This window comes from Fringilla coelebs (assembly GCF_963513975.1).
Source record: "Fringilla coelebs genome assembly, chromosome: 21".
Lineage (NCBI taxonomy): Eukaryota > Metazoa > Chordata > Aves > Passeriformes > Fringillidae > Fringilla > Fringilla coelebs.
The window spans coordinates 5,259,604-5,287,592 of record NC_140047.1 but is presented as its reverse complement, the minus strand read 5'-3'; positions in this window follow the sequence as shown (position 1 = coordinate 5,287,592).

Here is a 27,989-nt window from a genome sequence, read left to right as displayed (position 1 = left end):
ACAGCTGCTCTGGGCACCCTGTGCCAGGGCCTGCCCACCCTGCCAGGGAAGGATTTCTAATTCCCAATGTCCCATCCAGCCCTGCCCTCTGGCAGTGGGAGCCATTCCCCTTGTCCTGGCACTCCAGGCTCTTGTAACCAGTCTCTCTCCATCTTTCCTGTTGGCTCCCTTTGGTTACTGGAAGGCTGCAATTATGTCACCCCAAAGCCTTCTCTTCTCCAGGCTGAACAATCCCATCTCCATCCCTCTGATCCCCCTGGAGCCTCCTCTGGCTCTCTGCAGCAGCTCCAGCTCCTCCCTGTGCTGGGCCAGGGCTGGGGCAGCTCTGCAGGTGGGCTCTCACCTGGGCACAGGGCACAGGGGCACAATCCCCCCTGCCCTGCTGCCCACGCTGGGCTCAGCCCAGGGCAGGGGCATTTCTGTGCTGCTGACACGCTGCCATGTGCAGAGACTTTGGGGTTTACACTGCAAGGGACAGGGATCTGCTCTGCTCAAACAGGCTCAGGCTCACACCCCTCTAACCCCACACAATTAACCTCAGCAGCCACAAATCCCTGCTGCCCATGGCAGGCACTGGGACTGCTGGATAAGCCCTCTGCTAAAACCAACCTCAGGACTTCTGGATTGAATAATATGAATTCCTGCAGCCTGTATTAACTGAGGAAGCATTCCATTAATCTTCCACACAGGTGACCTAACCACCAGTCGCAGCTGCCTGTGATTAGTCAGGATAATTTTTGTGCTGGTAACTAAAATTCAGAGCCCCTGCAGCCCAGCCCCTCTGGGCAGTGATAACTCCTGGTGGGTGGCTGCTCAGCGAGGAACCAACACACAGGCAGGGGATTCAGGAACATTTTTTGCCAAAGAGATGCAAAAAGGAAGGATCATTTTAGGCTGATTCACCTCTGTGTGTGTGTGTGTGGGCGTCTCTAAATTGTGTGTGCATATGTGTGTCTGTGTGTTTGCCTTGACTGAGTGAATCACCCTACCTGTTACAGTGTAAAACAGCAAACATTAGTAAAACCCATAATAAGCCTAGTGGTGGTGATTCAACCAAAGCTAGCACATCTGTCACCGAGCAGCAGACTGCCAGGCTTTTCATCAGGGGAAATACAATTGAATAATAATGTAGGAAAGGTAAAGCAGCTTCAACAGAGCTTTCTGCCAAATTAAATACAAGGTGTGCTAAAGAAAAGGGGGGAAAAAAATGTATAACCCTGCTTGAATACAAATCCCTCAGTAATGGGGACTCTGTGGCTGGAGACACATCACATCTGCAGCGTGAGCAGCTCGTTCAGGGTGGGGGAGGAAGGGTGAGCAGGGAGGATGCTGACAAACCTCCAGCTCTGGAATCTTCCCTGTGCCAGCAGCCAAATAAGGAATTGAAGGGGAGGAGGAGACGGGCTTTTGGACTAATATTTGGTGGCCTGATTCTCCAGTGCCATCTGGTCACTTGGCAGTGGTCTTGGCAGTGCAGAGGAGGCTTGACTCCATCCAGAGTGGTCTCAGAGGGATTTCCCTGTGGTAAAAAGTCTTTTGATGGCAAAGGAGCTCTGCAGTGCTTGTAGGAGACACTAAACCAGAGAGAAATGACACCATTGCTGGAAGCCCTCTCCCCAGCCTTGGCTCATCAGATAAAGCCAAAAGAAGGGAAGGATGGGGTGAGATCCTGGCCAAATCACTGCCTTTGAGCCTGCTTGGTGCAGAAAAAACAAACAGAGCTGTGGGGTGGGGGGAATAAAGTGAGGATCTGTGAGCCAGAGGAGGATGGCCCTTCTCCCACCCCCACTGAGGGCATGGGGACCTCAAACTCATTCAAATCCATAAATCTCAAGGGCTGCACTGGCTGTTGGAGGCAGCAGCACTGAGTCACAGGAAGGAGCCACTGAAGGGGCATTCCAGATGCTTTGGGGGTGTGTTGTGGTGGCAGTGCCACTTCTCAAGCCAGCCTTCTGTACCCCCACATCCTTTTTGTACTGCTCTGGTGGTTCTAAGGGCCTTTGATGGGGGTAACATTGTGAGTGACCCTGACTTGTTCCTGCCAGAGTGTAAATAAGGATAATGGACCATCAGTCCATCAGCTACAAATGAAACATCCCTGTAAAGACAAAAAGAAAGGAAGAAGAGAGGCTTGTGGTGTAGACACTTTCCCGTCTGCAGAGGTACTCTTTTGGGGCACTTCATTTTAAACATCCATTTTCTTTACATTTTCTCTTTCCCTTGTACACAGGGCATTTTCTTCTATTCTGTTTTTGTTCCCATTTGTTCTTCTATTTCGTTTTTGCTTCTTTCTCTTTTAACCAGAGGGGCATTAAAAATCCCAACACCTTTTAAGCACTTGTGCTTACCATTCTCTCAGCTTTGAAAACCACTGCAGGGCTGGAGATAAAACCACACAAACACACACACAAATACCCAGACCCCTTCTGGCTGGAGCAGGGAGGCAAAACAAACCCTTTGGACTATTTAGAGACGAGACAGATTTGCAAAAGCTCTGACCCAAAACCCACAACAATCAGCACAGCCACAGGTCTCCCAAGCTGAAAGGAAGCCCTCCTGCAAATTTCATTGGAAAACGTGCCTTGCAATCACCTCTCCCAAGCTCATAAGCAGCCCTGCCAAGCAGTTCCAGCTGAGTCACTACTGCAGGCCAGTCCATGCCTCTCTGCTTCTCCCCCTTTTCCACTGCCTGGCAGCAGAAAGATCAATGCCCTCTGCCCAGGCTGCCGAACACGCCGCAAAAATTCAGGCTAATGAGCGGTGCTAGGTGAAGCAGGAGACAATAAAGCCCCCAGTGCTCGTGCAGAGCAGGGCTGGGCTGGTTTTCTTCATTCCCTTCACAAGTTGGATGATGACAAGCAGGCAGCCACTGAGAGGCACTGAGAGGTGCCATGGTAATTTTCTGGGCACGGGCAGGATGGTGAAGGACCCCTGGAACAGAGCAATCGATGGACCCAACGCCCAGGAAGGTGAGGAAAAGAATAAAAGCACCAATATTTCTGAGTGAGGAGCTTGCCAGTCATATTTACTCATTATTGCATCCATTATTGCACTTCACTGCAGGGCTAAACCCCCACAGCCAACAGCTCTGTGAAGGAGCTGTGCCACCCCCTGCCTGTCCCTCCTTCCCCAACTGCAGCCACAGATTTATGGCTCCACAGTGCCCTCTCCTAATCCACCTCCCTCTGTCCATCCAAAACCAATAATAATCATAAAGGAGAGGGTTTGGAGCAATCCAATCCCATCCTGAGCCAGGGAACAGGCACAGGGTCTCACTGCTGGGCAGCTCAGGGTGGGTTTTTGCCATGGGCAGTGGCAAACACCTGACCCTGATGGGAAAGGCAAATAAACCTGTAGTGCACTTCAGTCAGCTGGGCTCAGACTGGGAGATTTGTCCCTGGTTTTACCCCTGTGAGAATTGCAGCTGGAGGAAAGCAAACCTCAGTAAAGCCACCCACTGCCACCTTTCTGAGTCCACACATCAAAATGTGTCCACCTGCACCGGTCACCGAGGAGCCCATCAGCAGAATTTGAAAGAGTTTCACCTCTTATTTCCCTACTAAAAACTATTTAAGCAACTTTTTCTAAAAATATTTATTAGGTTTTTTTTTTTTTTAGTTTTTTCATTTATTTTAAAAAATACAGAAGAAAATATTGTTGCTGATTTTTATCCCTCCAATTCTTTAGAGTTTGATAATTTTCCAAAGCAATTATCTCAAAATCAAATGATTTATTGAAGAGAAATAAAAAACAAAAACAAAACTATAGGTGTTTTCTGAAGCTGCTGAAACAACTCTTTTGTATTTCATATTTTAAAAAAAAAGGAGGAAGAAGGAAAGGAAGGAAACTCAGCTATGATGTCTGTGGTTTCCCTGCCCATCCCAAATGGCACTGTTCTCAGGATCTTCTTAGCAGGAAAATATTGGAGTGTCTTCATGCCATGCCATCCAACTGCTTGGCTCCTCTCACAGCAGCCAGGCCTGATGTCCTGAGCATCAGAGAGCTCAGCTCTGCCTTCAGACACCAGCTCTTGAGGCTGAACCTACCACTAAAAGGATGTTTGGCATCCAAAACCCCAAGTTTTTGCTCTCCTCTGCCAGAAATGACTTTCCATCAAGCAAGGGAACTGCAACCACCCAACTCACACTACCAAGGCTAAAATCACTTTCCAGAATGAGCTCAAGCCATGGGTTGGATTTGAACCAGGTTTCTGGAAGAGAAGGGTAGGAAAAAAAAAAAAAAAGAAAACAGATGTAGTTTGGAGAAAAACAGAAGCATCTTGTCTCTGTTTTAAAGCAAGATGATTTGCCATGAAATATTACTGCTTTAAGACACATCATTGCATCATTCACTGGTGCTTTCAGACTATTGGCCTCACCCATTTATTTTCACACAGAGACCAGACAGTAAACCTCTTGGGATAATGAAAAAAGGAAAAAGAGAAATCATCTGTTTTCCTCTCAGTTCTTGCAGATAGATTATACTGCCTTGTATCTCAAAAGAAAAAAAAAAAACTACTTGGGCCAACTCTTTACGTGTACAAACAGACCTGGGGACATCGAGGTGCAAATGTGAGTAAAAAGTTCTCCCTGTGCCACATGTTGGGTAATAACCTGGTATTTTTAAACCAAAGCATTAAAGGATTTTCTGCCTGTCTCTTTTGCAAAAATAACAGCACAATTCTAACCCTCCTCACTTAGTAAGAGGAAGGGGAAAGGTTTAAAAATGCAGCTCCTACATTTACCGAGGCGTTTTGTGCCAAATAAAAGCAATCTTCCATATGCTGTTATATTTTTTTTTGGTACATTTCATGATTCTGATGTTTTACACCATGACTTTGTGTGCTCAGGGCTGGCAGTGTTGCAAGCAGGGATGTGTCACTCTCAGCACAGACAAGCAGCTTTGTTTTGAGTTGTGTTCTGTTCCTTTCCTGGTTCCTGGGGGAACTGAAACTTCATCATCATTCCCACCCAGACATCCCTCAGGTGACCACAGGGCAGGTCCAGTAACCTGGGGAATCTGAGCCCTCCTGCTGCTGCTCCTCCACAGAATCCTGGCACAGGGTGGAAGCAGCACCAGGGTTCTGCTGCTGCATCTTCCATGCCCTTAGTGCATTTTAAATATTAAGTAATAAAAATATGTATAAGTAAAGAGTACATCCATAAATAAAGCAAATGTATAACTCACTGAATTATTTCATTACCAGCAGCCACATTCTCTAGCAGCATAACTTAGAGCAGAATTTCTCCTGACTTAGCTTCTCATTATTAAAATACTACCAGCGATTACTTGCAGGACATGCATTCCCAAGCTAATAATTTGAGGATTAATTTTATGTGTGCATAAATAACTCCTGTTTTGACTCAGGGCCTTGAAGCAATGTACTTGACAAAATACACTTGTGTTTGAATACCACTGGCTCAGCCAGCACATTCACACAGAACTTGTGCTTTGACACAGCCATAGGAGGATTAATGTCCTTTTTCTTTCCTCTCTCACCTAAAGAAGTTGTGGAAATGTTCTGGAAGTGTCCAAGGCCAGGTTGGACAGGGCTTAGAGCAACCTGGGATAGTGGAAGGTGTCCCTGCCCATGGCAGTGGGGTCAAACAAGATGATTTTTAAGATCAGTTCCAACCCAAACCACCCTATAATTCTTAGAAACCTCTATATTCCACAGTGTGCTGAGATTATTCATTAAAAAGAGCTTGCACCTTTGTTGCCACCCTGCAATAAAAATTCAGAATATTTAAAAGCAGCTTTTGAAATCACCTCCCAAACCCTCTTCCATTTAAGAGAGCAGCCTCTAACCACACATGCAGGAGAGATGTCGTGGCCAAGATACACCACAAGAACCTGGATGATGTGGGGACAACTTTTGACCTGCTGCAAAGCTGATGAGACATCAGTGCTACACACACTGCTGCCACCTAGAAGGGTCAGGCAAACTCATCCCTAGCACCTGCAATAAATCCATTTTTCAATGGCAATATGTAGGCTAAGCTTTTAGGCATCCTAAAGCCTGTCACAAACACACCTGCACCTGGCTGGGCAGCTCCAGCTTTCCTTTGCCTCATCTCCTGCGATTTTAAACACTGGAGCCATGGGACATTTAGCACAGAAGGGGTTCAGCAAATGCCAGTTACTATAAGTGATAATATTTATATCCACTCCTATATTCACACAAACATTTGTGGCCTTACCCTACCACTTAACTTTACAGAAGCACAAGTTCCATCAGTTTCTAATCTGTTGAATAAATTATTTCAGAATTGTCAAGTAAGTTATTTCTCACCTCTCTCTCCAAACCAAAATTACTTGGGCGGGAGAACGAACTATACAGAAAATCATCTGTCTTTTTATATCTGACTCAGGGAAAGAAGTTGGAATTTTTATATTTCTTATTGAATAAAATTTTTAGAGATGATTTGTTGCTTAAAATATTTTATTTCAATTGTGTTGCAACATTACATTTTAATAGGGAAATGGTCCATTTTGGTTACATTGAAGCAGCATAATATATTACAGAACACTGGCCGTAGACATTTATATTTATTACAGTGTGAACTGTCATAATAAATGCAGTTGACATTTATTTCATCAAAACAGTGGAGTGGCATCAAAACAAAATCTAAATGATTTGTTTCAACTATTCCCAGCTGGAACTATCATTGAAACAGACTCCTTCCAGCAAAATATTTTGGTTTTGACAAAACAAAAATTCTTGGACCACATACTATTTTCTCAAGATCCAGAGTGGAAGACACCAAAAATATCTTTGATATTGGCCATGATCTGAGCTATGATTAAAAGAAAACTGAGTCAAATCCATAGTTTTGTTAGCTTTGGTTACAGTGAGAGTGCTCTAATGCAGACTAGGAATATCCACACCTCTGTGAGATTCTGTGCCCTGGGATGGGCATCCTTGAGGAAATCCCCCTTAATTCTTGCAGACTTTATTGATTTTCCCATTGGGAAGTTCTGGTCCATCAAATTCAGCATGCTCAAGGCAGGGATGGGCCATGAGCAACGTGGCTGTGGCCACAGCTCCCTTCAGAGAGCAGCAGGCACAAGTTTCTCAAGGATTTCTCCTAGGGAAAGGCAGGGAGAAGCTCAGAGAAGAAAACAATTCTTATGTCTACTTGCTGTGCCCATTGTTTAGCACATGTGGAATGTGTTATGAAGATGGTTTACCCAAAGTGATTTGGTTGTTGGACACTGGTGATGGTTGTTTGGATTGACTGGCCAGTTGGCTCAAAGCTGTGTCCTGGCTGTCTAAGGTAGTGTCTTGGTTTGGAAAGACAGGTGCCTGCTAAAGGAGACAGGGGCTTCCCCTGAAATGGAGAATGCAAACCCTCCCCACCCCTCCGAATTGCTATGAATTTTAAATTAAGGGGCTCTCAGGCAAAAAATATGGGAGCAGGAAATAACAGTTCTTTAATACCGAAGGAAAAAAAAAAGAGGGATAAAATAAACCAATGCAATACACTAGAACAACACTGACAGAGTCAGAACTCAACCTGACACCCTGTGGGTCAGGGTGTTGGTAGCAGTCCAGTTGGAAAAGGGGCTGCAGCCCTCCTGGAGTGTCAGGCGTGGCTCTGTTGGAGCAGGGGAGTCTTACAGAAAAGGGGTGTATTCTTCCTTTGCAGATCTGTGGGAGTAGCAGCAGCTGCTGTTCCTCTGGGGAGTCCAGTGCAGAAGAGCTGTGCTGGTGTGTCAGAATCTCCAGATTATATCTGGGTAGGAATGCTTGGCTCCTCCCTCTGGGCGGAGCATCTCACAATGGGATGTTATAGTTCTTATCAGTCATGTGGTGACATTCAATAGCCCCTTATCAGCAGATATCCCCTGCTAGGGAGGAGCGATTGTGGTCACTCAGGAAGAGAGATAGGGAGAATTGCCCACTTGACACCAGACAACTGCCATACAGATGGCAATAGAATACATCTTGCCTTGCAATCTGGAACAGGCAGTCACGGGTTTTCTTTAGTATTTGTTTAGTATAGTATGTTTTTAGTATAGTACAGTATCTTTTTAGCATATTATTAGTGTAATAGAGAATAGCTTAATAAAGCAGTTGTTCAGCCTTCTGAATCATGGAGTCAGAGCACATTATTCCCAGCTGGGGGTCACCTGTTTCCACTATACGTGGCTGTTATTGCTCTGCAGGGCATGGAGCCCCCACACCTCCTGCTGCTCTGAGGGGACAGCCAGCACTGTCCTCCACACCAAAGAGGGGGACCAAAGGGTATCTCATGGCTCTCCTTCATCTCAGAGATGTGGCCTTTTACCTCAGGCTGTGGCAGCCCTTGGATTTAGATGGTGAGGTCTGCGAGGTCAGTCCCCAGCTCTGGTGACTCATACGGCGCTGTCACGTTATAAATCCTGCTGAACTTTGCAGTGCAGAGCTGTTTGTAAACTGCAGAGCAGCTCAGCCAGCCCGGGGCTCTCACCAGCAAATCCAGGCAGCTCACCAGGAGCAGGGACTGGAGAGGGACAGGAGAAACCCCCAGGACCTGGGGATGCACTGCCAGGACGTCTCTGCTGCAGTAACACCAGCTGATGCTTTCCTTTCTCTTACCATGAAATTCCTTCTGCTTGGTACTCCTACCTGCACCTATTCCTTTGCTTCCAAATTGGCTTCCCAAGCCAATTCCTTGTCCTGCACCATTGCCCCAGAGGTGCTGCCTGCAACAAATAAACTGCAAATAGAAAGGTGACACAGGAACTGGGGCACCCTGGCAGAATGTGTCACATCAGAGGCTGAGGCAAAGGAGTGGAAAAAGGGAGGAGAAAGAGAGAAGACTGGAAATGAATGCTTCTCTTGTCTCAGTGCCCCCATGGTGATGTGAAAAGTCATTAAACACCTCAGCAGACTGGCACAGTGGAGTAAAGAGGAGCAGCTAATAGGACAAAGGCACTGGCACTTTATCTCTTGCCTCTCTTTGGGTTCAGAGCAATGAAGGTTTCACATTCTCACGGCATCCTCCTGTGTTTTTAATATTCTCCTATCAGCAAGATAAAATGCTCCTCACTCCTTTCCTTGAAAATTTCTTATTGGAAGAAAACTGAAAAAAAAAAAAGAGAGAAAAAAAAAAAGGCTTCTCACTGCATGAGGAATTTCAAAGCCAGGGTTGTTTATTTTCTCCTTGTCCCCCCACTTAAGAAGCTTGGTCGGAAAACAGTTTCCCTACATGTCCTTGGCCTGGACTCCCTGCAAAAAGACAAGAGAAGAGCAGCAAGCTTCAGCAGGAGAAAAACATCTCTAAAAACCTGCAAAGTGATTCCTTCTGGGGCCTTCTGTGAAGAGCAGCAGGGGCACAGGAGCAGAGGAGCTGGAAGTGGGGATCAGACAGAGAAAGGTTTCATCATAGGATGTTACTGCTGTAAATAATGACAGTAATTGTATTTTGTTTATTAGAAGTCAGAAAGAACAATCACACGTGAATCTCCACTCTGCTACATCCAGTGCAGAAGTTACTCAGCATCTGAACAGAAAAAAAGCCCTCAAAAAAATAAATATCCTTGGGAATCTGGCAGGAGAGACTGAAGGGCTAGACTGCACCAGCAGAGACTTCAGGGTGTGCACACTCTGTGTGAGAAAAAATGGATGAATCCTTCCCACAAAACCTTCAAAAAGAGAATCAAATCTCATTTTCCCTGCAATACTCCTCAGAAGCCATACACTCAGGCAAGCTCCAGTCCACTGTGTCCTTACCTTTTGCTTACAAATATCTCATTTGAGCTCCTATTCTTTTTTTAATGTGGATTTTTAGGCAGTTCTTTCTTGTAATGTCCCTTTTCACCAATAGAAAGTCAACCTCTAGCATTCTTCCTGGTGAGTGAACCTCTGAAATACAGGGAATATCTCTGCTATATTTAGAGAAGTGGTGAAAGTCTTGAATGCAGATGATTGAGAAATCAGGCACCACCTCTTTGCCTTGAAAGGAGGGTTCATGGAAAGTATAAAACCAGTATTTTACCCCAAAGTGCAGGTGTGAAACACTTCAGCATCCATCTCCTGTCCTTGAGCATGCAGTGATTGTCCAGCAGGGATGGCTGGCCAGGGAGCAGGGTCTGGGGACAGCCCACCTGCTCCTGTGCCTGTCCTGCAACACCCCCAGCTCTGCTGCCTTCAGGGCAGAGCACAGCCCCGTGAAGTGGATCTTACAGAGCCCATTCTCCCTCGCTACTGGTTTTAATGCTGCTTTTAAAGCCGTTTTTTTCCAGCAGGGAAATAATTTTATCTCCAAGGGTGTATATCAGCTCTGCCTTCAGCTGTCCCTCAGCTGCCCAGAGAGCTGACTCTGGGCCAGTTCTGCTTCCATTCCCTACCAAGGACAACAGGGGTTTTGAAGATGCTGATGGTCCTTGACCAGCAGTATTAAGACACTAAATTACGCTGACATGGCCCATAAATCGCTAAATGAGGGACTCCCAGACAGGGATGTGGCGTGAGCCGAATGACTACGAGGGCTGCCCGTTTCCCGGGATTCCAGCTGAAGAGCTGGCACACCAGGGATGCTCCAGGTGCCCTGCACATCCCCAAGACTCCCTTTGTCATAGTGGGTGTCCTGGCTGGGTAATAATTAGCATTGACTCCATGATTCCAGAAGGCTGATCCATCACTTTATTATACTGTACTTATTAAGAAACCATCGCCCTTACAGACAGTCCGATGCAGTTTTTCCTAATTTGTCCTTTAATTAAAACAGGCTAATTTAGAAGCCACCCCTTGGTAAACAAACCTCCATAACACATTCCACATGTTCACAACAACAGGTGCAGCAAGTGAAGATAAGAATTGTAAGAATTCTTCTCTCTGATCATCTCACAGCCTTCCCCAAGTTGTGCCTGTGGCTCTCTGTGGCCAGAGAGCTGCTGCCACATCCCTCCTGCCAGGAGGGGACAACATGTCACCACAGGGCTTGGTCACTGCTGTGGAGGTGTCCCAGTTGTGCAGGACTTAAGAGGTTTGGTTCTGTTTTCCTGTTAATGCTGGCTGTTATTTGCATACGTTGGGTAAAGGACAGCTCTCCGGGTAGAGGCACAGAGAGACAGCCTCCACCTCTAAAAATAGAAGGAAATTACTATTTCTGAAGAGGAGGGAAAGCCTTTAATCGCCTTAAGATTGTGCCACCTGCCCACTAGCAGGCAGGAAAATATTATTTGGATATTTCTATTTTATTTGGATTTATAGATAAGTTGATAAAAGACCCAAGGTGGCATGGGGAACTTTTCCCAGAATGAACGGGATGGGAATATGGGCTAATTTCCAGGAGGGTGCCATGAAGGTCTTGCATGTGAAGATGAGACAGAACCTACCCTTGGCTAAAATAAAAGCCCCCAGTACTTTCCAGTTGTCCTAGTTGGAAAGTACTCATAGATTCACAAATTTGGGGCTGCGTGAATAATAAGCCCCTACCTGTCCTATTGGCCAGACTGGAAGAGGCTCTGAGCAACCTGGTAGAGTGGAAGGCGTCCCTGCCCATGGAAGGAGGTTGGAATAAAGTGATCTTCAAGGATCTTCCAACCCAAAGCAGCCTGGGATTCTGAGAACTGACCTTTATGAATTTCCTCCTTAACTGATCTCAGCCAAAAGAGAGCTAAATGCAAAGGACAAACGGCTGTGCCTGATATAAAAGCACACTGTGCTCTATGTGCTCAAGAACATTTGCTGTTCAAGAAAAGCAGCCTTGTCTGAAGTTACCATTAAATAAAGGAGAGTGCCTTTCCTCCTTTTAGGAAAATATCAAGGTCTTATGTTTTGATTTAGAATGAGGCAACACAGGGGATTTCTGGTATGCCAGGGGTTCAGGGATCCACAGCTGACCAAGTTCAGGAGTTTCAGTGGTGCCATGGTAATGGGGGAACATAAATCACTATTTACACCAAACACTCAGGAATATTTCACATGGTGCACAGCACTTCTGTCTGCTGAGAAATCAACTTCAACTTTATTTTTTGGATCTCCCATTTGCTGTTTGTCACATCTGGAGAAAACCAGGGAGAGAAAAGGCAAATTTTGCTCTCTGTGACCTGCCTAATTGGTACCTTGTTACAGCTTAGAATAGCCCCACCTCCTAGGTCCTGTTCAGAACTGAGACTTTTTAAAATACTAAACCTGCCCCTATAAACAGCCCCATTGCCAGGATCTCACCATCAAAGCAAAGATATTAGGAAGGGGGTGAGGAAGACACTGAGGCACAAGCAATGATGCTCATTTCCTCCCTGCCAGCTTTTCAGATGATGTTTCTCTGCTCCACCTGCATTTTAGGCTGGTAAATGATCCCTTGACAACAAACCCAAGTGTGAAAGGAGAATAGGCAATCTCAATGACAGTGAAGTTATTTTTTCCCCACCTAAGCTATGTAAATTCAGATGATCTCTGCGGCTTTCTTGGAAAGAATTGTTTTGCTTTGTGGTGTTTAAACTGAAGGAGATAACTACCCACCCCTCTCCCCCCAGCCAAGATTGCAAATACTATGGGAAAGATGTCCAGAGAGCTGATAGAGTCTGGCATCATTTACTCTGGGTACAGAGTGTGAGGAGGAATAAAAATGCAGACTCAACGCTTTCAGAAAAGTACCAGCACAGCAAGAAAGGCAGGCGGACAGATTGCTGGGATAGACTCCTTCTTAGCAACAAGATCTATGACAGCACAGGTTTTCTGTTTGTTGGATGGTTTTAAGGAGGATGTATTTTTGCTAGGATTAAATTAAAGAAAGGAATATTCTGCTTTCCCTAATTCTCTGTTACCCTTCATCCACAGGGGTTTGCATTCAGCTTGAGTAGAAGGAGAAAGATTATTTTTGTGCTCCAATTTCAGAAAGCCTCTTTCAGTTTGGAAACAGCTGTTAATAATTCCAGGACTGGGGTGGGAAGAAGATTTTTGCTGTGGGAGGAAGGAGCTGATCTGGGTCTCAGGAGCTGCTGGCTCCATCCCACCCTGCAGCTTTGAGCCCCTCTCAGTTTGAGCACTGAGGTTTCCCCACCTGTGAAGCACAGAGAATGATGAGATTTGCTGCTTTTCACTGCCCTTTATGGTCATCAGACCACAAACTTGCCCCTGGATTGCAGACACTGCCATTCACTCTGGATTCACACTTTTTTGGCAGCAATAACCCCCAAACCTCTGAAACACCAAGAATCTCATCCAGAGCAAACCTGTGCTCAGGGTGGATGTGCTGCTGGCTCCCAGGCCGGGTTGTACCATGCAGAAATTTAACATCTTGTTCTTCAGCTGGTGAAATTCACTCCTGAACCTTCCCTTTATTCACAGGAATATCCAGCCTTGCTCCAAGCCCAAACATCCCATAGCTTGACCCAAACACCATCCTCTTCCTTCCCTGCCCTCGTGTTGAAGCATTCCAGGGTTTCACATGCAAACATGGATGCTAGAATCATCCCATGAATCCTCAGCTTTAAGGACCCTTTACACAGCAGTGCACACCTCCAGTCCCACTATGAAACCCACAAAAATCCTTATTTATTCTCCCATTTCAGTTGCACCCCACAATGCAGCGGGGTGAGCAATTTAGCACTGCCTGCTGATGGGGTGGAAGGAAAGAAAGGGGAATGAATGACACAACAGCATCATCAGTTCTGTGTTGTTGTGTGACTGGGTGTGAAGAGGATGGAAAGTCATTTTCCTGACTTGCCAGCAAGAACGTCTGCAGTCACTGCATTCAGCTGCCCTTCAGCAGAGCAGAATATTTCATCTTTCAATACCATGAACAACATGCCTGATCTCAAATAGAAACTGTCCTTCCTTTTACACATCCCTCATCATAATCTGATTTATCCCAGACAGCTTTTCCATAGGATGTATCACATGCTGACTCTCACATTCTCTTTTGAAGGCAAAAAAAGCATATTGCACCTGTTATGAAATATTCCTTTGATCTAAGGGAAATCATGAGCAATTTGTGTGTGACATTTACTAACTAATGTGCTGAGGGAATATTACTCCTAGAAAAACACTATTTTCTGGTAGTTTCAATATCCTGAATAATGCTATGCCAGTGGTGATTCATCTGGAAAAGGTAACTATTTCAGCATGATGAGCAATATTAATAACAGCACATAATACACAGTGCTTCTCAAGCAGACAGATCCTAAAGCCTACTGCAAACCTTTCCTATAAAGACCATTCAGTCATTTATTGAATTGCAGGCACTTGTGGGTAAAGGAGGAACCCCATTTCTGTGCTTTCCATACAGCAAAAAGGAAAAGCAGAGATGAATTTGGGTTGAAATACTAATAGGAGAAAGAGAAATGAATAAAACAAATGTTCCAAGATGAAATCTGACATTGAGTAAATGCTCTCAGAACATTAAAAAAAAGGTGTATTGGGTCATTAATCGTCCAAAGTGGTCAGTGAAGTCCACAGAAAACATAAATGTGGCATAAACCTTAATTATCACTTCCTTGTGAGTTGTATGCACTGCACAGTGACATTATTACTGCCATCCAAGACGTTTCAGGATCCCTAGTGCCATCCCTAGAAGCTATGCTCTAATACCAAAACACCAATAAAAAAATCTGCTGCAATTTAAAAAACACATGAACGTATTAATGCATTGTGCAAGAGATAAAAATACAGTCACAATCCTGGCCTACAGGAATGATCTAAAGCTTTGATCAGCAAAGTGCTTAATCAAGCTCTGAACATTCAGACAGGCACCAATGCACTTCCTTTGGGGCTTGGCTACACACTGGAGGAATCCTTCCCCCCTTGCCTTGCCCCCAGACTTTGCAAAGCTGTGCTCCCATGCTTGTAATCCTCCTGAATCCAGCAGAGGGTTTTTAACTAATTGGCTGATCCACCCAGAGGTGGGCTCAGCTCAGTTTGGAACAAAGTGGTGCAGACAGCCGAGTTCACATGAGGATGGCTGTTGTCTTAGCACGAGTTCTAACGTCACTATAGTGCCAGGATTTCACATCACCAGAGCTTCACACCTCCTTGATATTTTCTTCATACCTCCTCAAAGTTTCTGGCAAGCAGCTCCTCTATGCACTGCCTGTTCCTGCTCCTTGCAGCAGTCATCTGACTCTTTTTTTCTCCAGATCCCACCGATCCACTCTTTTATACCACTTGCTCTTATTATTTACAGGTATGGCCTGTTAAATCAGGCCTGCTTCTAATCTTTAGTAATTGGTCCAGCTACAACACATTGGGGGATAAGATTACTTTCTACACCACCTTCATTCTCCCATACTATATCCCCCTACAGATGACAGCATCTCCACAGGTATCCCACACTTCCACAACATCCAGAAATCAATGTCACCCCTGTGCTTTACAGTCATGGCCAAATCCACCTATTGCCAGCTTTTCTGAGGGCACACACCCCAAACCTGAGATTTGATGCTGTTCTAAGCTTGCAGGAGAACACAACATCCCTGCTTTGTGCCCCATGGTGAGGCACAGGCTTAGGTGAGTGACAGCTTCTAGCTGAGGGCTGGGGAGAGGTGAGGCTGAGAGGGGATCCCATCCATGTCTGCAGGGAGGGCTCAGAGCAGGGACCAGGAACTGATGTCCAGCAAGTTCCACCCGTACAGGAGGCAGAACTTCTTCCCTGTGCAGTGACTGAGCCCTGGATGGATCCCAGAGAGGCTGTGGGGTCTCCCCCACTGGAGGTGTTGCAGACTCACCTGGACACAGGTGCCAGGAGCTCAGGGATGGCCCTGCTGGAGCAGATGACCCCACTGAGGTCCCCTCCAGCCTGAGCCGCTCTGTGGTTCTGAGGCACAGTCTGTGCTCTGGGCAGTAGTAATGTCTGTCTCATGTTGGTTTTCAGAAAATCTGTGAAAACTCCAGTTCCTGGCTCGCTCAGTGCAATGATGACACCTTTGAAGATGCAGGATCCACACTCAGCTGTGACTTCACAACATTAGGCTGATCCCCAGGGACAGCCCCAGACTTCCATGCAGCATTCTGTCCAGCCAACCCAAGCTATTTCTTTTAGGCACAGCCTATTTTCCAAAGACTATTTGCCTGGTTTTGCACCTCACCTTCAAAGTTCACTCTAAAACCTTTGCTTTTGGCTGAGAGGACCCCTGAGTTTATTTTCCCATTGATTTCCCCTGCTCACTCTGCATGCTCAGTGCTGTTTCCCTTCCATGGGCTGCTGTACCCTCTGAGGAGTTGTTAAAGCTGAATGTGTTGTAGTTCTACTTTTGTATGTTAATTGATGCACTTTTTAATTTTATTTTTGCATATTATTTGAGTTTGTTTCATTGTAAATTAGATTCTAAGGAGCCCCTCTAAACAATTGCTGCTTGCCAGCAGATCTCAGACAAGCACAAGCTCCTTCAGAGGAAATGTTGATGAAATTCAATCTTGCTTTTGAATCACTGATGCAAAAATCCCACCTTTAAGAACCAAGAAGGGAGGGGAGAGCCTCCATTAATATAAATACCTAATTTCCACTGACATTTACAGGGGTTATGATAGCTTCATGAAAGCAAAATGTAACCCAAAGGATTATCCTTAAAATATCTCTATAAGCCCACCTGATGTTTTCTAGTGCTCAAACACTTATAAAAGGCAGTTCTCTTAATACTAAAAATTAACTCAGGGAAATAGGGAAATGATTCAAAAAGATTTGTTTTCAAAGTTATTTCCTCAGACTGGTTCATAAAAGAAAGGCTAAAATCCACAGGATTAATTGTCCTATTCACTCTGGTATCTAAGAGTGTCTCTGCCAGTATTCATTTCTCCAAATATACAGGGAAGAAATTCTTTCCTGTGAGAGTGGTGAGGACCTGGCACAGTTTGTCAAGAAAAGCTGTGGTTGCTTCATCCCTGGCAGTGTTCAAGGCAGGTTGGACAGGGCTTGGAGCAACCTGGGATGGTGAAAGGTGTCCCTGAACATGGAACAAAATTATCATTAAGGTCCCTTCCAACCCAAACCATTCCAGTTGTTCTAAATATTTCAAGGAATGGTAAAAAAACCCCAAACTTCTCAATGCAGGATCAGTTACAATAAAAAAAATTAAAAAAAAAATAAATTGTAACATCAAAAAAATTTGAAATTAACTGTTTCATCATTCCTATGGAGCAGTCTTGGATTGGAGCACATCCTGCCAGGTTTAGGAGACAGAGCAGGCTGTGGGCCAGGCCAGGCTGGAATGCAAAGCCAGTCTTAGGTAGACTAAAGCTGGTGCCTAGGCACAGCTCACCTCTGCTAAAACTCCTCAGAAACCCAATGCACACACACCTGATCTGTGATGAAGTCCCAGCTGGCAGTGGGCCCCTTCTGGATGACAGGTTAATTTAATCTGAATTAGGGAATAAGGGAGAAAACTGCTCAGAAAGCTACACAAAGCAGCAAGAGCCCCAACTTGGCTTTCCTCTAAGACTCTCAACAATATTAAATGTGTTAAAGGATGAAACTTCCCTCCAAACCCAGCTCCTTAATGGATCCTGAGCACTCTGCAGGGAGCAGGGGAAGGCTCCAGCCAAGGGGGCTGCCTTCCAGCAGACCTAGCAAGGGCACTGATTTACTCTGACAAGCACTAACAAAAACAGGGAAAGAACAAACTTTGTGATTCACAGTTATTCCCTCCCCTTCTCCCCTGCACCTTCCTCTTGCCTTGCTGCATTCAAGCTCTCACACAACGGAGATGGGAAAATTCTCAGTCCTTACCCTTCGTTTTCCACTTAATTTTAAAGTTCAGTAGAAATCAAAATCAGTGGAGCTTGAAGGAGGAGGAGATGAGATTAAACCAGGAAATATTTTGAGATCCAAGACACAAGAGCTTGTCTAGGTACCAAAGTGTTTTATCAGCCCCTCATGCCACGCTCTCCATGAAAGCAGCTGAACTGCATCCCTTGCTCTATTCCAGCTTAGATCCTCCATAGAGGCTGGGGTTTGAGCTCCCAATAAGGCAGATATTTAGAGAGAAACTCTTAAATTACTCTCTGTGCACTGGGCACAGTAAATTAAAGAAAATAACAATTGGCTGAGCAATTATTGAACTCTGTTTGTGTCTGAGAGCTGGTTTTCCAATATGCCAGAGGGCCTGGCTTGCTTCTCTGCAGGGACCCAGGAAATCTGAGCTTAGGAACAGCTCTGTGGGGCAGGTCAGGGTGGGCTTTGGGGTGGCTGGGAGGAACCCAGGTCCTGCTGGTGCTGTTTGCCAGGGGAATTAGGCTTTGCTTGCGAGATCCTGTTGGCAGCCAGCTCAGTCCTGTAAATCTGACTCAAGTCTTCAGCTCTCTGTGCTATTTTCAGGTCTTGTTCCCTCTCAGAGGGAAGAGCAACTTGAACCATTTCCAGCCCCTCTATCATGAAGAGATAACTGGCTTTTCCTCAGCTGTTTTCCCTTGATCTCCTTTTCCCTTTGCTCCATCTGTAAAACTGTTATGGCTGGACAGATTCAGGTTTTGCAGCATCTCAAAACTGGCTGCAAAGGCCAAAATAGAGACTGAAGATCTTACACACTGCAAGACCATGTTTTCCTCTGGATAAATATTGGATTATCAGAGTAAAAAGACTCTCTGGGATTCAGCAGTTGTACTGACTAGAGCTGAGGACAGAAAAAGGGATGACAAAGCAAACAAGAGTGGAAACTCTTCCAGAGCTGTGCTTACTAACCAAATTTCCTTCCCCTCGGAGGCAAAAGATCCAATAGATGATTTTCTTTGCTCTCCACCTCCAAGATCAATAGGCAGGCTTTAACTAGGTCACAGATGAGATACTCAAAAAAAAAGAAAACTGCTTTCTAAGGAATATTTTCTCCTCAGCAAATAATTGGCAATTTCTTTGCCAAAGAACCTATAGAGACAAGAAGCAGTGCTGCAGGTGGATCAGTCATTTTGACTGCAGAAGAAATGGAAGACCAGCTCAGGTGCTCACCTTTTAATTACACTTGTCCCTAAATCCATTAGAAGCAAATCCCAAATAATTCTTTTCATCCAGCTGAACTTCAAATCAGACATATTTCTTCAAGAGAATTAGGTGTTCTTATAGAAATAGAACCCGAACCTTCTGCCACAGAGAGAGGGAGCTGCAAGTGTGGAGAGACACAAGAATTTCTCCCTCCCAATGGAATATTTCAGGGCTGGCTTTTCTTCCACTTGCTCATGTCCAAACCTGCTATTTGGTAAACATTTCCTCTGCCACCACAATGTCCATGGGGTTTTTTAATATGTTCAATATATCATGAGTCTAATTTTCTCAATACAAATACCCAATTTAAGCCATTATTGTCCTGCCCTGTGTTAATTCTTAAATGTTTCCAGATCAAACTACTCAAACTGCAGACACATGTCCCACTGCAAGCTTCTCAATAAAATGAAGTGATGGATAAGATCAAGTAACTTTAAAAAAAAGCCTTTTTGCTTTTGCTCTAGCACACGTGATGGGACCAAACATGGTGACCCAGGTTCCAAACAGCAGAGATGAACCCTGAATCTTCAACCCCACCTCTACCCTGCAGCCATGCTGGGGTGTAGGATGCTCCCACCAGGATGGGGCAGCAAGGAGAAGGCCTTCCATTAATTTTGAATGATGCATTTCTATCTCCAGCCATGAATAAACCAGATCAATGACACCAGCATGTTTTATGGGGCCTCCTGTGCAATGAATTGGGAGTGAGACAGGCAGGGAGATGGAGCAGACATGCAGATGAGATTTGTAAGTGAGGACATATTGATTATTTCCATCTCAGTTCAGGCAGTAATTCCACACAACGCCTCTTCCCCTGTTTCAGCTCATTATTTATGCCATAAAAACACTATCTCAATGATAATAACAGGCTTCATTTACAAGGCAGAGCATAAAGCATTGATGCTTAAGATTTCAGGAAGTGAGTTAAAGGAAGTGAGAGAGATTTAACAAGTCCAAGAGATGCACAAAACTGCTGAGGCTGATCTTGTGGCTTTTTATGCCCTCCGAAAGGAAGATTGAGAGCAGGTGTTAGATTACCAGGTTTTTTATTAATAACTCCAGGCTTGTATGAGGGCTGATTGATGGCCCAGTCAGCACTTCCCCAGCAAATAAAACTCTGCTCACTTTGTGCCATCAGTAGACTGTCCCAAACAGAGAAATCAGTAGACTTCTCAAACAGAGAAATCAGGGCTGCTCCTGATCTCTCAGAGGAGATTCCCCAGGAGACTCTTCCCTGGAGAAGATCCCATGTGATCCCTGCAGCACAGACAGGATTTATGGCTGTGATTTATCCACAGTGAGGTTTTTCCTTCATTGCAACCACCACCATCATAACCAGAATGACACATCCAGCAACAGCCTCGCCCTCCAGACCACCCAAGGAAATTCCTCCTCCAGAATGGGACCATGACAACACCCATAAGGGAACACCACTCCAAACATCCACAAATGAAGGGAAAACACCCCCATGTTTTAGGAGATATTTCTTCTAATATTTTTGCCACACATGCCCTCTGCAGTTGTGTGTGGGAGCAGCCTGCTTCCCAACCAGCCAAAGGGCAGCTGGGGTTAATATCTGCTAGGAAAAGCCTCATGCCTTCAGTTCTCTCCCTTAATTGCTAGAAAATGGCCCTTTGGCATTAAAACACAGCTGGCACTTCTGTGTTTCAGTCCCTGGAGTTACCATGTGGGCACAGAGCTGGGTACCCAGGCAGGCAGCCCAAGAGCCCTGGTTTAAACTGTGGTTAAGGCTGTGCATATGTCAGCTGAGCCAAGACAAAGGGAACAGCAAAAATTCCACTTAGTGCAGCAAGAAATTGCTCACTAAAGCAAGGTCTGTTAAAGCACAGCAGTGGAGTTAAGGTGTCCTAAAGACTGCTCAGCCCCTGCCATCTCCTCAGCCAGGCAGTGTTTGATGAAGGCTGTGGTGCAGCACAGAAGTTCTGGCGCTCTGCAGAGCGTGATTGGGGTCTGCTTCCCTCACTGCTGCCTCACTTATGAGCCTTTAAGTGCTTAATGAACCCAGGTGAGAGGAACAGGGCTGAAATATTTATAGCTACAGCACTAAGCTGAGTGCACATGAGTGATTAGAACAATACCAGACAACGTTATTTGCACAGTTACTGCCCAAGTCCTCCCATACTCCAAGACAAAGCAGCATCAGCATTTTGCAGGACAGTAGGTGTAAGGATTCAAATTCTTACTGGATTTATGTTCCTGACAGGACTTTAGGAATTCTCCTTCCAAAGTACATCAAGGGATGCCCTTTTAGCCTGGCTGTTGATAATTAGGAGAGCTAAGAGTGTCCCTAGCTGCTCTAGGAGCTCTAACTTGTCATTGCACATGATGTCAGGACTAAGATTCTCCTCAGATGTTCTTGGAACTTTCAAGTAAAGTTTTAGCCCAGCAGTCCCAATACATCCAGGAAAGTGCAGCAGGGGAGGAAAAATTTTCTTAAAAATATTTAGAGCAACGTGGGAGAAAAGTATCCCCCTCCCAGAAGCTGCTGATTGCTCAGGGCAAACTCTGACAGCAGAGGCCAGGCATTGCTGAAGGGAAAGGGATGGCTTTGTCATTTCTCAGGCATGAATGACAACCCTTGTAATGAAGTAAAGATAAAAGCTGTTCCAGAACTTGTCTAGGAACCAGAGATGAGTCCAATCTCAAGTATTCAAGAGGCAAATCTCACATTTCCCCCAAGCCAGGAGAATGGGTGAGAAATACATTATTGATGAAGGCAGGCAGGAACCACAGCAGGTTATAAATGCAGGTGGTCTTATTTAAAACCCTGCTGAAGATAAGGGATGTGAGCAAGGAAACAGAAATTCTAGATTTTATTGTGCCCCTGCTAGTCACCTGGGGGCACAACCTGGCCTCTTCTGAGTGCACAAAGTTAATAGGAAACAAAAGCTCACAGCATCTTTGCCCTTCCCTGGGCTCTAAAACATCTCAGGTCAGCGAGGCTCTTCAGGACATGTCACCAACCCCACTGCTGGGCAGGACACTGTAATTATTCAGCCTCTGTGAATTTTTAAATATGAAACCTGTGTGCATGTTATTACAGCACATCAGCTGGAAACCTGCCATCCCCAAAGGCCAAGCAGAGCTCTGAGCTAAATTACGAGACTAAGAGCAATGAAAGGAACACCTCCCTGTCAGCTCCTTCCCTCACTGCAGCCTTATGCAAATGGACCAAATACAGCCAGAACTGACCCCAGACACAGAATAATTCCATCTAACAGCAGCAAGGAAGGAGGGGGAGGCAAGGGGAGGATCTGGACTAGGGAGGTGTGCAGTTATAGAGAAACATCTGTGGTACAGCATGCCCTGAGAATCCTCTCTCTGACCACACCAAGCTTTTCTGACTCATTAAATCTCCTAACCTGAAACATGTTTAACTTTTGTGAGTGTCACTGCAATCAGTGGTGAGCGGGAAAACATCTCTGGAGAGAGACAGCAGAAATGATAAAGGATTTACAGCTCTACCCAAAGCTATTCTCTTCTCCAGGAGAGAAGATGAGACTCTTGAAAGGGAAATGAGAAGAAATAAGGGGGAAATGAGGCCATAACAAAATTAATCTTTACCCTCCTGAGCCATCCTTCTCCTCTAGACCATCCTGCTTCTGCCTTGCTGCCCCAGCTCTCTGCTCACCCACAAAGGAAAGAGCACAGCCTGCTCTGAGACCTTCCCTGCATGGAACTGCAGAATGAAAGAGGTCACTCAAAAAGGCCCCTGGGAACTGAAGTGATTTTGGTGTGGTTTGTGACATCTTTCTGCCTTTCAGTGGCTGCCAAGGTGCAGTGATGAGCAGTTGGATTGGGCTGTGTTTAACAGCTTCCCCCCAAGGGCTCGGCATGGGTGGGTTTGTGTGCTGCAGTTTGCTGTTCATTGTGATTAATAACACCTGCTAAATACAGGAGGAACACAAGGACAAGCCAGGGGTCTTTTTTGGCCTCCTCTGGCTCATAATATGAGCATTGCATCCTGCTCTAAGAAACAAACTTGTATTGCTCTTTTCACCTTTTTAAACACTTGTGTAGCAGCAACTTCTCCTTTATCCTACTTCTCCCTTCCCTTTTGAAAACAAAACTGTCAGCCATTCTTACACAAGAGCTACAGAAATTAAACTGTTGTGTTTTCCTCTGGCCTCTGATCTCAGCTAAATCGCTGAATTAAAGCTAAATACCCCTTTTGCAAAGCAGGTAGCCAAACCACAGCGCTCTTCACATCTTACAGGGACTGCACGGAGTGACAGTTACCACAATATTTGTCATCTGCTTTGTTGTTACCCACTGGCACATCCAGCCTTAATTAGACAAGTACAAGTCAGCACATTAACTGCAACAGTGCTTCTTTTATTTTGGTTCTCTCCTGCCTGCAACCACAGCCCGACACTGCAAACCTCCACGTGCATATTTCTCCTGCAGCATTCCCACTGGAGCCAGGCAATTTGGATTTAATTAACCTGTTTGGAGTCATTGTCATCTCCACACCATCCAGAGCAAGGGACAGAGGTCACTCAGTACCAGGCTTTGCTTTTCAAGCAGCAGATGATGAACCTCTTCATTCCTGTGGAATATTTGCTTTGCACAATCCTTTGGAAGTGCAGCAGGAGTATTTGTGCCAGCAATCCCCCTCACAAAATGCTTTTATTGGACACACCAATAAAAATAAAGGTCCTGTGCACACAGGCTGCTTCTCCACAAAAATACATGAGGTTTTCAAAGACCTTAAAAAGTCCCAATCTTACTTGCACAAGTCTCTAAGGTGTCCCTGGGGTTAACAACCCTCCAGGAAGTTTGGGCTCATTTTCAGCAACTCAGAATATTTTGGTAGCTGACAGTAAAATTTTGCTCCCTTGATGCTCACCAGTTTCTCTTTTTCACATTAAGTACTCCTATCTGTAAATGCTGCTCAGCTCTTATCACCCCAGAAAAGAAAGGTTCCTATCTGCTGCCTGCTGGGCTCTGCTCACCTCCACTCCGAGAGCCCAGCAAACTTCTCTCCACCTCATTTCCATGCAGGGGTGTCAAAGGGGCTTCTGCTCAGAATGACAAACCCGTCCACAAATCACTTGGGAATCTTCTGCACTCAATTTGCTCCAGCTCTGCCTGGCAAACAAGAGACAGGAGGCACATATACATTACTACTGATTAGTCTGTGTCACCAGTATCAGCAGCCAGGCACACGGGCTGACCGGAACTTTAAATATTGATAACCAAACTCATCTATCATAGGCCTGGGAGAGTGACAGTTTCAGTGCATAACAGCAAAGGCTTTCTACAATAATCAAATACTCAATAATTCATGAAAATATATCCCTCCCAAATCAAATTGGAAGCTATTTTGTGTAATATATTATTTAAAATTCAATATCATAATGCACACAACTCCTGCTCCTACCACAGAGGACCGTTTCAAAATGTGATTATGTGCGGACTCTATTTAAAAGTGACAATTTTCCTTTTCATTTGTTTAACAGCTTAAATGGAAGAGCTCAACTGGAACTAAGTCGTCTGACAATGAAACCAAAGCCAACATAAGCAACTTTGGAAACTTCATGACAGCTAGAAAGGATGAGTCTTCCTCATTGGTAACACAGATGAGTTCCCCACTCTGATGCTCACCTTTGCAATTTTTTCAGTGTTTAGTGAAAGGAAATATTCTGAAAAACTGCCTGATAAATATTTTCAGTTCTGCTGGTCAGCTTGGACTGGGCAAAAAGCAAGAAAAATAAAAAATCTTCTTGCAGTGCAGGTAACAGAGAACAACTTTGGTTTTGCATCTATTTGTTCCTGCTGAAAAACCCATTTCTGTAAGGGAAAGCTGCCTGGTGCTAAGTGCCAAGAGAAGGGGGCGGTTTGCCCTTGTAAACTGAATGCACTGGAGCATAAATTACAACCAAGGTTTGTGACAAAATCCATGGCACACAGGCATCACTCCCCAGCGGTGGTGGGGCAGGGGTGAGGTGGCACCGTGTGATGGAGGGGACCAATATTGTGACATGGGCACAGAGGGAAGGCTGGCAGCCAGGAGCCTGGGCTGCTGCCTCCAGGGCAGCTCTGAAGGATAAAACTCCTTTGGGGAGAGGAAAATCTCAGCCTGTTTATGGGGAGCTCGCAAGGAGAAGCCACAAGTGTTCAGAGTCAGGCACCAACTCTTCAGTCAGGTCAAACGCCCGTCTGTCCTTGTGTGTCTGCTGCAGGTTAAATCTGTCCTGTTCCCTCAAACAGGGAGGTTTAATGGAAGCAAATTAGAGGGGACAAACACTCAGCTCTCTCATATGTTCTTTAAAGGCAAAAGATGAAGGAATTTTCTCTTCTCATCTCTTGCTCTGTAATGACCACTCCCTGCTCCTTTGGACACCTTGGGTATTTGATGTCCTTTTGCCTATTTTATACTTTTTGCTCTGTACTCCCAAATCAGAACACAGTCAAGTGTGAGCCCAAACATTGCTCCTTTCCACTGCAATGGGGGAGCTGAGCAGGGCTGTGCCTCCCCCAGGTGACAAAACGAAAGCAAACTTGGCAAAGTCCTCTCACTCCTGCTTGGGAGAGGGGGGTTGAAGTGCTGGGACAAAACTAGGGACCATTAGAAGAAACTGCTCCAGCTGGAAAGTTTTGGTTCAGGCTCTGCTCCCATCCCTCTGTTTTTCAGAAATTTCTAAGTTAATTTATCTCAGCTGGAGGCACTGCTCTCATGCACAGCTCAGTGTCAACCAAACCATGTCCTAGGACCAGTCCTGCCAGTTTCTGCAATTACTTCAAGGTGTTTTTTGCACCAGAAATTCTTGTTTCTGCTTCCCTCTCATTATCAGTTTCCTATATACTCTGTGAGACATTAGAAATCAAGAATTTAAAATACTTTTGCTTGGCCTTTTTTTTTTTTTTTTTTCTGTTCACCTCATTGGGGTTCTCAGCCTCACATCATGGGCTCCTGGTGCTTTGCCACTGACATTTTGCATCGTGTTAGAGCCCAGCAAAATGACAGAGGTTCAAAGTACTCACTGAAAGATCTGTTTTCAGAGCAGTTAAAGACACTTAATGTGTTAAAGCAAAAGATTAAGAGGTGGTGCCTCTTGACATGTGCCTCATGACAGTGAATGAAGATTCTTAATAGGAACATGCCAGGTATTAAAAAAAATCCTCTGACAGAGAAAGGCAAAAGAGAAATAGTGACTTCAAGTTTTAAAGAACTTGTGAATCACCACCTGTTCCAGCAGAGAGATGAGTTATTCAGAGCTCCCATCTCCCTGTGGATGTTTGACAGCAGCAGTGACTTAATAGTGGGGAAAGACAAAGAGGAAAAAGCAAGAAAACACAATTCTGTGGCATGGCATTACCAGTTTGGGTGATATTTTGGAGGTCAGAGTGCTTCCTAAACATTCAGAAGGTGTAAGATTTTTTATCAATGAACCTCCAGACTGCTCTTGCTCTAACAGCTGCCTCTGGGCTTTCCCTATGAGCTACCAGCTGAATTCCTGCCACCACCCTTGGAATAGCACCTGAAGCACAGCAACAATCCCACACTTCCAGTGCCATGACCACGAGTGTTTAATGAAATTTCCATTGCAACAGGGCTTTGAAGAGGTGTGCACATGGGTAGAACCAGCAGAAACACCATTTCTTCTGCAGAGCTCCCAAGGCCTAGGAAAAGCTCCTAGGAAATGGCAGTAGATAAATACAAAAAAACTCAGAATTTTGGTCATTATAGCAATGGCAATAGATAAATACAAAAAGAAACTCGGAATTTTGGTCATTATAGCAATGGCAATAGATAAATACAAAAAGAAACTCAGAATTTTGGTCATTATAGCAATGGCAATAGATAAATACAAAAAGAAACTCAGAATTTTGGTCATTATAGCAACGTTCCCAAACCACAAGGCTGAGGACGTGGCAAAAATGGGTCTGCAAACCTCCTGTGCCCAAACCATCTGAAATAACTGGGAAAAGGTTGTAGATTTGGGTACCAATATCCCCCTGCAGTCAGTGTGGGGGAGTGAACAGCCTTGTCTCTGAAGGGCTGACCACAAAGACCTGCCCAAAGTGAAACAAGCATCTTTGGGGGAAAAAACAAAAAAAACAACCTGGAATCTTCAGCAAAGTCAACTTGTGAGCAGCTGAAATTCTTTGGTGTGATATGGCTCTATGCATGCAGGCATTCACACATGGCTGCATCTCACTTTTAAATGTCTCTCCAGAGTTGTATATTAAACAGAAGAAGGATTTTTTCCGGGAACTAACACAGTTGGCAGCCTTTTGTCTCTATTTTTTTAGAGTAATTTATGAAAGAAGAAAAGTAGCAGAGTCAATTTAAAAAAAGGCTGCAGCCTGGACTTTGATAGATGAACAGATCTACCAACAAAACCTCTCAGTTTTCACTGAGCACTCCATCTTCTCATCTGCTAATCCTGGCGAGGAGAGAAGAGGGAAAGCAGGAAGCAGAATAGAGGAAAGACCTGGGTGATGTTTAAACTGGGGAATAATCAACTGAGGGATCAACCTCCCTGCTTTTTTTTTTTTTTCAGTTCAATTGTGGGGCATTTCCTGCTCCTCTTTCAGGAGGGGTTGAGTGAGGTGACAGTGATTTTCACCCCAACCTGTTGGAAGAGTCCAGGATAATTCCTTGCAGAACAGGGCTCCAGGGGAGGGGTCCCTCTGACAATCTGGGATGTTGTGCCAGGGAGTAATACCAACTCCAGCTGTAATTTCTGGGAGGTGACAGCAGATAACAGCACTTTGCCCAGCTGGTTGTGCAACCTGCTCTCAGGCAACACTGGGTTTGCTTCTGAGGGTGTTGTTAGAATAGTGCTGATTTCCTGTGCTGATTCCTGGTGAAACTGTCTCAGCCAGCAGCAACTAGAACTTTAAAGCACTGGAATTAATTAGGAGAAATGCCATTTCCTATCCAGAAACACAGTGAGGGAGTCTAGGCACTTCCAGGCAAAATTTAGAGGAGCATTTCAGGTGCAAGATGAGATTTCTGGGATGGATTGACATCAGTTTGGGCATGTGGAAAAGACAACAGTCCTTTCAGTGTTTAGGTGCCACCCTGGACCTGATGCCCACAGTCCCAGCCCCATCAGC